The following is an 8,930-nucleotide window of genomic DNA, read 5'->3' as shown; positions in this document are numbered from 1 at the left end:
AACACCTCTGAATGTCCAAGTTACCAAATGTTTTCTGAGCACAGATCATGGAACTGGGAGGGGAGTGGTCACGTAATGCGAAATTACAAATCACAGGCAGCCACTGCTGGGGACTCAGCTCTTACAGTAAGGCTCCAACAAACCAGGCTAAAAATAAAAATGGAGTCACTCACACCACATCTCCAAGGCAGCATTGAGCTGTTTATCTGACCTTCCCAGAGTCAAGAGGCAGAGATAGCCCCTTCAGTTCCCAAACAGGCCAGTCCAACTGGCGCCACATTGCTCGGCCTTCGTCTTCCTCCTTATACAGAGAGGCAACCTGAAGCATCCTGCCGATTACTAATCAGTTCTTTTTCTATGGTTGCATCTTTCTGTTCTCCAAGGAAAACAACTTACCAATGATCAATCCACTTCAAACTCTTGTGTTCTGCTTTGTTTTTCGGCCCTCTTTGTCTGCAAAGCTTTTTTTCTGAGCGCATACAAACATCCTAAAAAGCTGCCTGATTCTAGAGCCCAAAATAAAACTGAAGGAGGATTTTGAATGATATTGTCATTTTATCCTTTGAGGATAGAGACCCAAGACCCAGCTTCACCCTGGAAGAGCTGAAAAGTGTTTTAACTTACAAGAATCCAAGCAAGACTGCTGCATGTGTTAATAATCTGGCCAAATAGGGTCTTGGAAAAATGTTCAACATTTAAGTTTTAAAATACTCCCATACTTGGGGCCTGCGTGGTGGCTCAATAGGCTAATCTTTTTTTTTTTTTTTTTTATAGCAGCTGCAAATCTTTCTTTTCTTTTTTTTTCATAAGGATGTATGTTTGTTTACATACTACATAATTTTAGATATGTGGCAAAATGCTTTTTTTAATTAATTACATTGCATTATGTGACACAGTTTTATAGGTACTGGGATTCCCCCCACTCCTTCCCAAACCCTCCCCCCATGGTGGATTCCTCCACCTTGTTGCATTACCCAAGTTCAAGTTCACATGAGATTCTTTCATTGCAAGCATATTCAATAGGCTAATCTTGCAGTGCTGGCATCCCATATGGGTGCCAGTTCATGTCCTGGCTGCTCCACGTTAATCTAGCTCTGTTTATGACCTGGGAAAGCAGTAGAGGATGTCCCAAGGTCTTGGTCCCCTGTACCCATGTAGGAGACCTGAAAGAAGCGCCTGGCTTCAGATCAGCTCAGCTCTGGCCATTGTGGCCACATGGGGATGAACCACTGGATGGAAGATTTTTTTCTCTCTGTAAAACTGCCTATCAAATAGAAATAAATAAATCATTTTGAAAAATATACTCCCATACTTAAGTGTCTTTCTTTTAGTGCCTCTCTTTGTCAAAGGATTTTTGTAGTTGTTTTTGGCAAATATTAAAATAGCAGAGATGTTCTTGCTTTAAAAGATTTCTCAACAGGGCTTTATAATTCTCAGAAGTTAAGAAATATTCAAATCCAGTAATTCCCAAGAACAGAATGATGGTATTGCTGTGCTGATTCATGCCCTGAAATTTGATATGACACGTGTTTTTTTAAATCTCAACCTGAGGCCCACAGAATGCCCCTACTCCCCAATCACCATTTACTTTGCAAGGTCAAGGCCAATGTCTTGTTGCAAGGAAGAAAAACTTCAAAACCATATCTTGGAGTTTTGTCAGAAAACAATGAATCCTCCAAAGACCATACAAATAACCAAGTTAGCCCAGAAGAGCTAACACTAACACCAAAAAGGATTCCCTTTTGCTTGGGGAAATGAGGGCCTGCCCTGCTCTTGGTCAAGGGGAGGTTACCCTTAGGAACAGCTCCCTGGTGGAAGGGCCTTCCTGGGCAGACTCAAAGAAACCATGTGGCCTTTCTGCCTTGCCTTAGGTTGGCTTTTCCACCTGCTATAGAGAAAACACTGATTTTCTTCACAGTTTGGGAAGTTCCAAGATCACATGTTTTGAAAGGGACGAGTGGAGATTCCTGGTGGCAGCATGTGGTGATGGTAACGCGTGTGTGCACACGTGTGTGCGGGCTTATACCACAACACGAGAAGTCAGAAGAGACTCCCAGTCCCTCCCAAGGACCTCCTACCTCTCCTCCCGACGGTCCCATGGCCTCCCAGTGATGCAACCCTGGGGACCAGTCCTTTAAGCACGCACCATCGGCAGCTGTCCACTCCCATAGCTGCATCCCAGTACCTAGATGTCTGACACCACCTGCAAGACACATGATCTTTAGCATCTGCTTCAGTAGCACCAGGCAAATTCATGGACCACTTGCTGCCCTCAGTGTGGTTGCTGCTCTTGTGCAACACCACCAGGGGCCACTGTTGGGGTCTGAGCTTCTACCTAGGACCCGGAGAGACAACCAAGTCAAAGTGGGGTTGCTTATGCTAAATAACACCCAATCAAAGTGAAACAAAGAAAACGGATAGAGATGGAGCTTAAAATGACCACATTTTCCTACACAAAAGCCCCCCCACCTTAGAATATTACCTGATACTGATCAGCTATTTTCCTGTTGTTTTTATCCTTGCTTCCACTTTACAGAATCCACTTTTCAATCACCCACGGGAAGCTGAGATCAAACAAGAATTCCATGTAATTTACAATGAGACTAGACAGGGATGTTAATGTGTCCTCTCTGGTTGATTGAAATAGGGGAATTATTGAACTGTTGTCCTAAAACTGCTCCTACAGATATTTTTAATAGTTTTAAACAAAGATCTATTTATTTTTATTGGAAAGGCAGATTCACAGAGAGAAGGAGAGACAAAGAGAAAGATCTTCAATCTGCTATTTCACTTCCCAAGTAGCCACAATGGCCGGAGCTGAACTGATCTGAAGCCAGGAGCCAGGAGCTTTTCCTGGATCTCCCATGTGGATGCAGGGGATTAAGGACTTGGGCCATCCTCCACTGCTTTCTCAGGCCATAGGTAGGGAGCTGGATGGGAGGTGAAGTAGCCAGGACATGAACCAGTGCCCATATGGGATGCTGGTGCTTGAAGGTAAAGATTTGTTCACCACCATGCTGGTCCCAGGAACCTACTCTTGTAACAAGTAGCTGGATGTTAGCCAATGGTAAGCAACCAGCTGTTGAACTATGTTAAGAAAGGCACAAGCTATAACCAATCAAAGTGTCTGTGTCACTCCTATTTTATATATGTCACTTCTTTTTTTCTGATTACAAATATAACCTGCTCACATGGGTATGATAGGTTATCTTAAATCATTAAATAAATATACACACACACACACATATATGTATGATTTGCTTATTTATCTAAATGGCAGAGTGACACCAGTTGGTGTGGGGGAAATAGTAATATCTTGCATTCTCTAATTCAATCCCCAAATGTCAACAACAGCTAGGGTTAGGCCAGTCTTAAGCCAGGAGATGGGAGCTTATCTGGATTTCTCATGTGCATGGATAATCTCAAGCACTTGAGCCAGCATTTGCTGCCTCCCAGGTACATTGACAGGAAGCTGGATGGCAAGTACAGAATAGTTGGGACTCCTAACAGGTCCCCCAACATGGGACGAGGCATCGCAAGCAGCAGATCTTACCTGCTGCCCCACAACCACGCCTGCCCCTGTGAACTGTTTTTGGTGTGCTGCCTGATTTTAGAACCACAGCTGCATTTCAGATCTCCATTGGTACAATGCAGTACCTGAAGTGGGCTGAGGTTGTAAGGAAAGTGGTTTATTCTGGCTCACGATTCTGTAGCCTTCATACAAAGCCAAGCTGCACCCCCGACTCAGGCTCTGGCGATGATATTCCTGTCTTAAAGGGTCCTGAAGTAGCACCACATCGCATAGAACAGGGATTACATACGTCTGTCCCTGTATTTGCACTTAGAAAGCCACCAGGATTCAAGTACTGGGTTCCTACCCTCTCATTACCTAATCCAATCACTTCTTCAAAGTCTCAACTATAAGCACCACACCGGAATTAAGTTTCCCAGTACAATGGCTCAATTGGCTAATCCTTCCCTTCCAAGAGCTGGTATCTCACCAAATGGGTACTGGTTAGAGTCCTGGCTGTTCCACTCTCGTCTCGCTTGTGCTTGTGGCCTGGGAGAGCAGTCGAGGATGGTCCAAGGCTTTGAGACCCTGCACCCTTGTGGGAGACCCGGAAAAAGCTCCTGGCTCCGCTAAACAGTCTGATGAAGGTTCTCAGACCCACCTGTCTTCTCTCTTGGATGGGAAGTGGTGAACACACGCCCACCCATGCTTTCATACTTCTCCTTTAGACAGTGGTGCCTACTTCGTTGCTCATTTAGTGCAGCCTGTGACTCAATTCCAACCTGTGAAATGTAGTGGAAGAATGTGTGACTGCCCAGCTAAGGATGAAAAGGGCTCTGGTCCTGACTTCTGCCAAGGTCCCAGGCACAGATTCAGTTCACTTTGCTCAGATGTTTTAACTATGCTGCTGTGGTCCAGGGCAGGAGCTTAGTCTGAGACAATGGCCCCTTGGAGGGTACATGGCCTTGCTGCACCCCCAATCCTGGCCCCTAGAGCCCCGAGGAACACCTTTTTTGTTGCTTTAAGTCCCTAAGTGTGCTGTCATTTGTAATAGCTTTCCTAGGAAACAAACCTAGAGGTCTTTATTCCCACTTTCCAGATGAGAAAATGAAAGACTCGGGATAATGAACAAAGTTACACAGTCTGTTTTTATGTGACAAACTGACTGATGCTAGATGCACGGCAAGCTGCTGGACCCAGGAGAGATGGGATCAGGAACACACAGCAGAAAATAAGGACAAGACCGAAGCTCCGGATTTCTGCTACAGAAAGGAAAAATATGCTCACATCCTTCCACTTGAATGTGCAACTTTGCACAAAGGCCAGAGCTTAATTAGGTCAGGAGAAACCCAGCTGGAAGGCGGGAGCACCACAACAGAGCTGAAGGCAACACACAACCCAGCTGGTGCAGCTCCCTGTGGAAGACCAGCCCAGACCAGCCAGAGCTAGCCCCAAAGGTCGCAGCTTGGACTCTGGGGAGCCCTTGCGTAGATTTAATTAATAGAGCAATTAGGGAGGTGGGGTGGGGAGGAAGTAGGCTAAGCCTCTTAACATCTGGGACTCCAAAAGTAGCATTTCAGAACAATTCGGTTTGTTGGAAGGAATGGCGTCATGCATTCGAATCTCTGGTTAGTTTATTTTCACGTTTGAAGAGCAATAAATCATCACAGGTTTCCTCTGCGATGCAAACAGCAGGGAGTCATTAGCTGCTGAGTTCCACCCATGCCCTCTGAGCCAGGGAGCCTGCTGGCCTTGGGGCTTTAATCAACCCACAGAGTAAGAAGGCGGGTGGGCGGCCTCTCCCAACTCCTGAACCACCCCCATCCCACGAGGCTTCTCTCACTCTTCTTTTGCACAATATTTGCATGTTCCATAGCTACAAAAATAACAAATGCTCAGCACGAAACAGTGGAAAACTTGGAAAGGGGCAAAGAAAACCTGAGGAAAACAGAGGACTGCTATTACCCTCTACCTCCTGCATCTTGAAGTTCCTCCGGTTGTTTGGATAGAGCCAAGAATAGCTGATTCCAAACCCAACTCATTGTATGTTTGTGGGAGGAGGGGGGGGGTGAGGGAACAGTTCATATACATGTGCGTGCGTATTTAAAGATGTCTTTATTTGAAATGCAGAAAGGCTGGGAGAGGAGGAGACGGAGAGGGAGGAAGGGAAGACAGAAGTACAGGGAGCATGTGAGAGGGAGACTTCCATCAGCTGACTCACTCTCATATGACTGCAGCAATATAATTCATATTTAGGAAGAAAAAATAATGGACACTTACTGTTGTTTACCATGTGCCAAACACTCATGTAAGCATCCAAGGCACCTGACTCCAGGAGACACCTGTCCCCTACCACGCCCCAGGACCATCCTCCGTATTGAACTCATGGACTTCTCAGCAACTCGGCTAAGAAGTGGTGCTGTCCTCATCTTGTAGATAAGCAAACCGAGGCTCAAAAAGAACGTGTCCCAAACCACAAGATGGCAAGCGCGGGTGCACAGACTGGCCCATCTGTTCCCTCAGCGTGTGCTGGGTCAGCACTGACCTCCCAGCTCCTTCCTCTCCCTCTGCAGGAGCTGGGTGCCACGCGCCCATGAGAGCTGTCCCCTGTGCTCTGCTGCTCTGAGTCAGTTAATTTATGGGAGGCTGCAGAGAGCAAGATGGGCCCCACATTGACCTCTCCCCGGCCTGGCCACCCCCCACCTACTCTAGCCCCCTGCCTCCTACTCACATCCTCAAGCACAGGAGCTCATGTGCTCATTTGCATTTTACAGGGTAGGGGTAAGAGAAAACCTGGGAAGACCCTGTACGGGGAAGGAGAGGCAGAAGTAGGGTTAGGCTGAGGGTGAGCCATGGGCATTGAGATGAACTTGAGGAGGATACTGCATTCGTACTTCTCACTGATGGGCCCAAGGATATAACCCATTTTTTTTTTTCAATCCTCAAGGGTTGAAATGATATCAGAGCAGATACCTGAGAAACATTCTTGCATGAATGGATAGAAGCATGTTATCTGTAACATGCATGGGTTGCATTATAAGTTTACATCACTGAGAAATATGCACCAAACATGTGCAAGTAGATGTGTATATAATTGTAGAAGAGGTGACATAGCAGGGGCTGGAAGTTGTGGAATGGCAGGTGAAGCCGCTGCCCATTGAGCCTAGGCAGCTACAGTTCTGATCAAGCTCCCTGCTAATGTGTCTGTGAGTAGTAGAAAATGGTTCAGCTTTGGCCCCTGCCATCCATGTGAGAGACCTGGGTGAAATTCCTGGCCCCTGGTTCCTGGCTTTAGCCCAGCCTAGCCCAACCTGGCTCTTGGGGCCATTTGGGGAGTGAACTAGCAGCAGATGGAAGAGCTTTCCATTTTTTCCATTGTGTAATCCTGTCTTCCAAATAAAGAAACCAGTCTTTTTTTTTTTTAAATTTTTTAAGTGGCATAGTAAATACATCTACTATATAGTATGTAATACATAAACCCATGGAGGATACCTGGAAGAAGCTCCTGGCTCCTGGTTTCAGACCTGGCTGTTGTGTCAAAGTAGGGGGTGAACCAGGGGATGGAGGATCTTTCTCTGTCTCTTTCCCTCATCCTTATTTGTTTCAAGCAAAACAAATTAGTCTTTTTTCTTCCTTTTATTTTTTTTTAAGTTAGTAGAGGATCTGGCATGGTAGTCTAGCAGCTAAAGACCTTGCCTTGCATGCCCCGGGATCCCATATGGTTGCCGGTTCTAATCCCGGCAGCCCTGCATCCTTCCCATCCAGCTCCCTGCTTGTGGCTTGGGAAAGCAGTCCAGGATGGCCCAAAGCCTTGGGACCCTGCACCTGTGTGGGGAAGCTCGTAGCTGCATATCTACTTAATAATAATAATAATGTTAGTAGAAAAAGCTTATTATGAAAAAGTCCACATGGAATTCAAATTTTCTAAGTCAAAAATAATCTTTAAGTTTCGTTTTCTATGAAATTTTCTAAGCACCCCTGTGTGTACAACTTTGTGGGCTTTTTTTTTTTAACTTGGGGATATGTTGTAAAATGCCATTTCAGTGAATTTCTTTTATGGTATCATTGTGAATATATTTTTATATTCTATATAGTTACCATAATTTGCATAGCAGGTTTCTGTGCTAGTCATTTAGGCTTTTTGAGTTTTGAACTCACATATAAATAGAATTTATAAACAAATTTGATACATGCTTCTGGCATCAGTGGGGGCCTGGCAGGAAGCAGGTGGCTCACTAAAATTGGGCAGTTGTGGGAGTCTAATCTAGGAGGATGAAGTAGGAAAGTGTGGGCTGGGTTTCAGGTGCCAGCCAGCATGGGGCAGTGGCCCGGGGACACTGCCTTCCGGTCTATTGCATGACCACTGCGTTTGCTACTTTTGTTGCTTGAGAGGTCAAGTCCTTTTCACTTGTTGAGTTTTATTCTGTGTACTGCCTTTCCTTAATGTGGGGTTCCCTCTTTATGCTGCTTGGTTTGTGGGGTGTTTTGTAACAGAAATATATCAATTACAGATTTGTTTCCCCAAATAGTTCAGCAGTTTGTTACTTTTTATGGGTAGTTCCTGTGGCTAAACAGGAGTTTAAAACCTTACGTGGAACCTGGTACAGTGGCCTAGCAGCTAAAGCCTTCGCTTTGCACATGCTGGAATGCCATGTGGGCGCTGGTCCTAATCCTGGCAGTCCTGCTTCCCATCCAGCTCCCTGCTTGTGGCCTGGGAAAGCAGTGGAGGACGGCCCAAAGCCTTGGGACCGTGCACCCATGTGGGAGACCTGGCTCCGTCACCTGGCTCCTGGCTTTGGATTGGTTCACCTGTGGCTATTGTGGCCCCTTGGACAGTGAATCATCAGAAAAAAGATCTTCTTCTCTGTCTTTCCTCATCTCTGTACATCTGACTTTCAAATAAAAGTAAATAAATCTTAAAAAATATATAGCGAAAAAACTAAACCAAAAAAACCCACCCTTATATGGGCAAATATATCCACCTTGGCCCATGAGCTTTTCAAAATCTGCAACTTGGTTTTTTTTTTTTGGTTCTTCTCTTGAACATTTATCTTCTGAACCAGAACTATGATGATAATTTTGATTAACAAATATTTTTAATAAACCTGAAAAATGTATATATATGTATGATTTCATATATATACGATTTCTGCTTAAAAATATATTTTAGGGGCTGGTGCCATGATGCAGTAGGGGCCCACATCCCATAGAGGCACCAGTGGGAGTCTCAGCTCCCTGCTACTATGCCTGGAAAAGCAGTGAAAGTTGACCCAAGTCCTTGGATTCCTGCACCCACATGGAAGACCTGGAATAATCTCCTGGCTGCTGGCTTTGTGGTGGCCAGCTCTGCTTGTTGCAGCCCTTTGGGGCAATGGGGAGGTGAACAGGTGTATAGAGCATCTCTGCCTTTCCTTCTCCT

This window comes from Ochotona curzoniae, unplaced genomic scaffold (assembly GCF_017591425.1).
Source record: "Ochotona curzoniae isolate NIBS_2020 unplaced genomic scaffold, NIBS_Ocur_1.0 patch4, whole genome shotgun sequence".
NCBI lineage: Eukaryota > Metazoa > Chordata > Mammalia > Lagomorpha > Ochotonidae > Ochotona > Ochotona curzoniae.
This window is presented reverse-complemented; position numbering follows the sequence as displayed.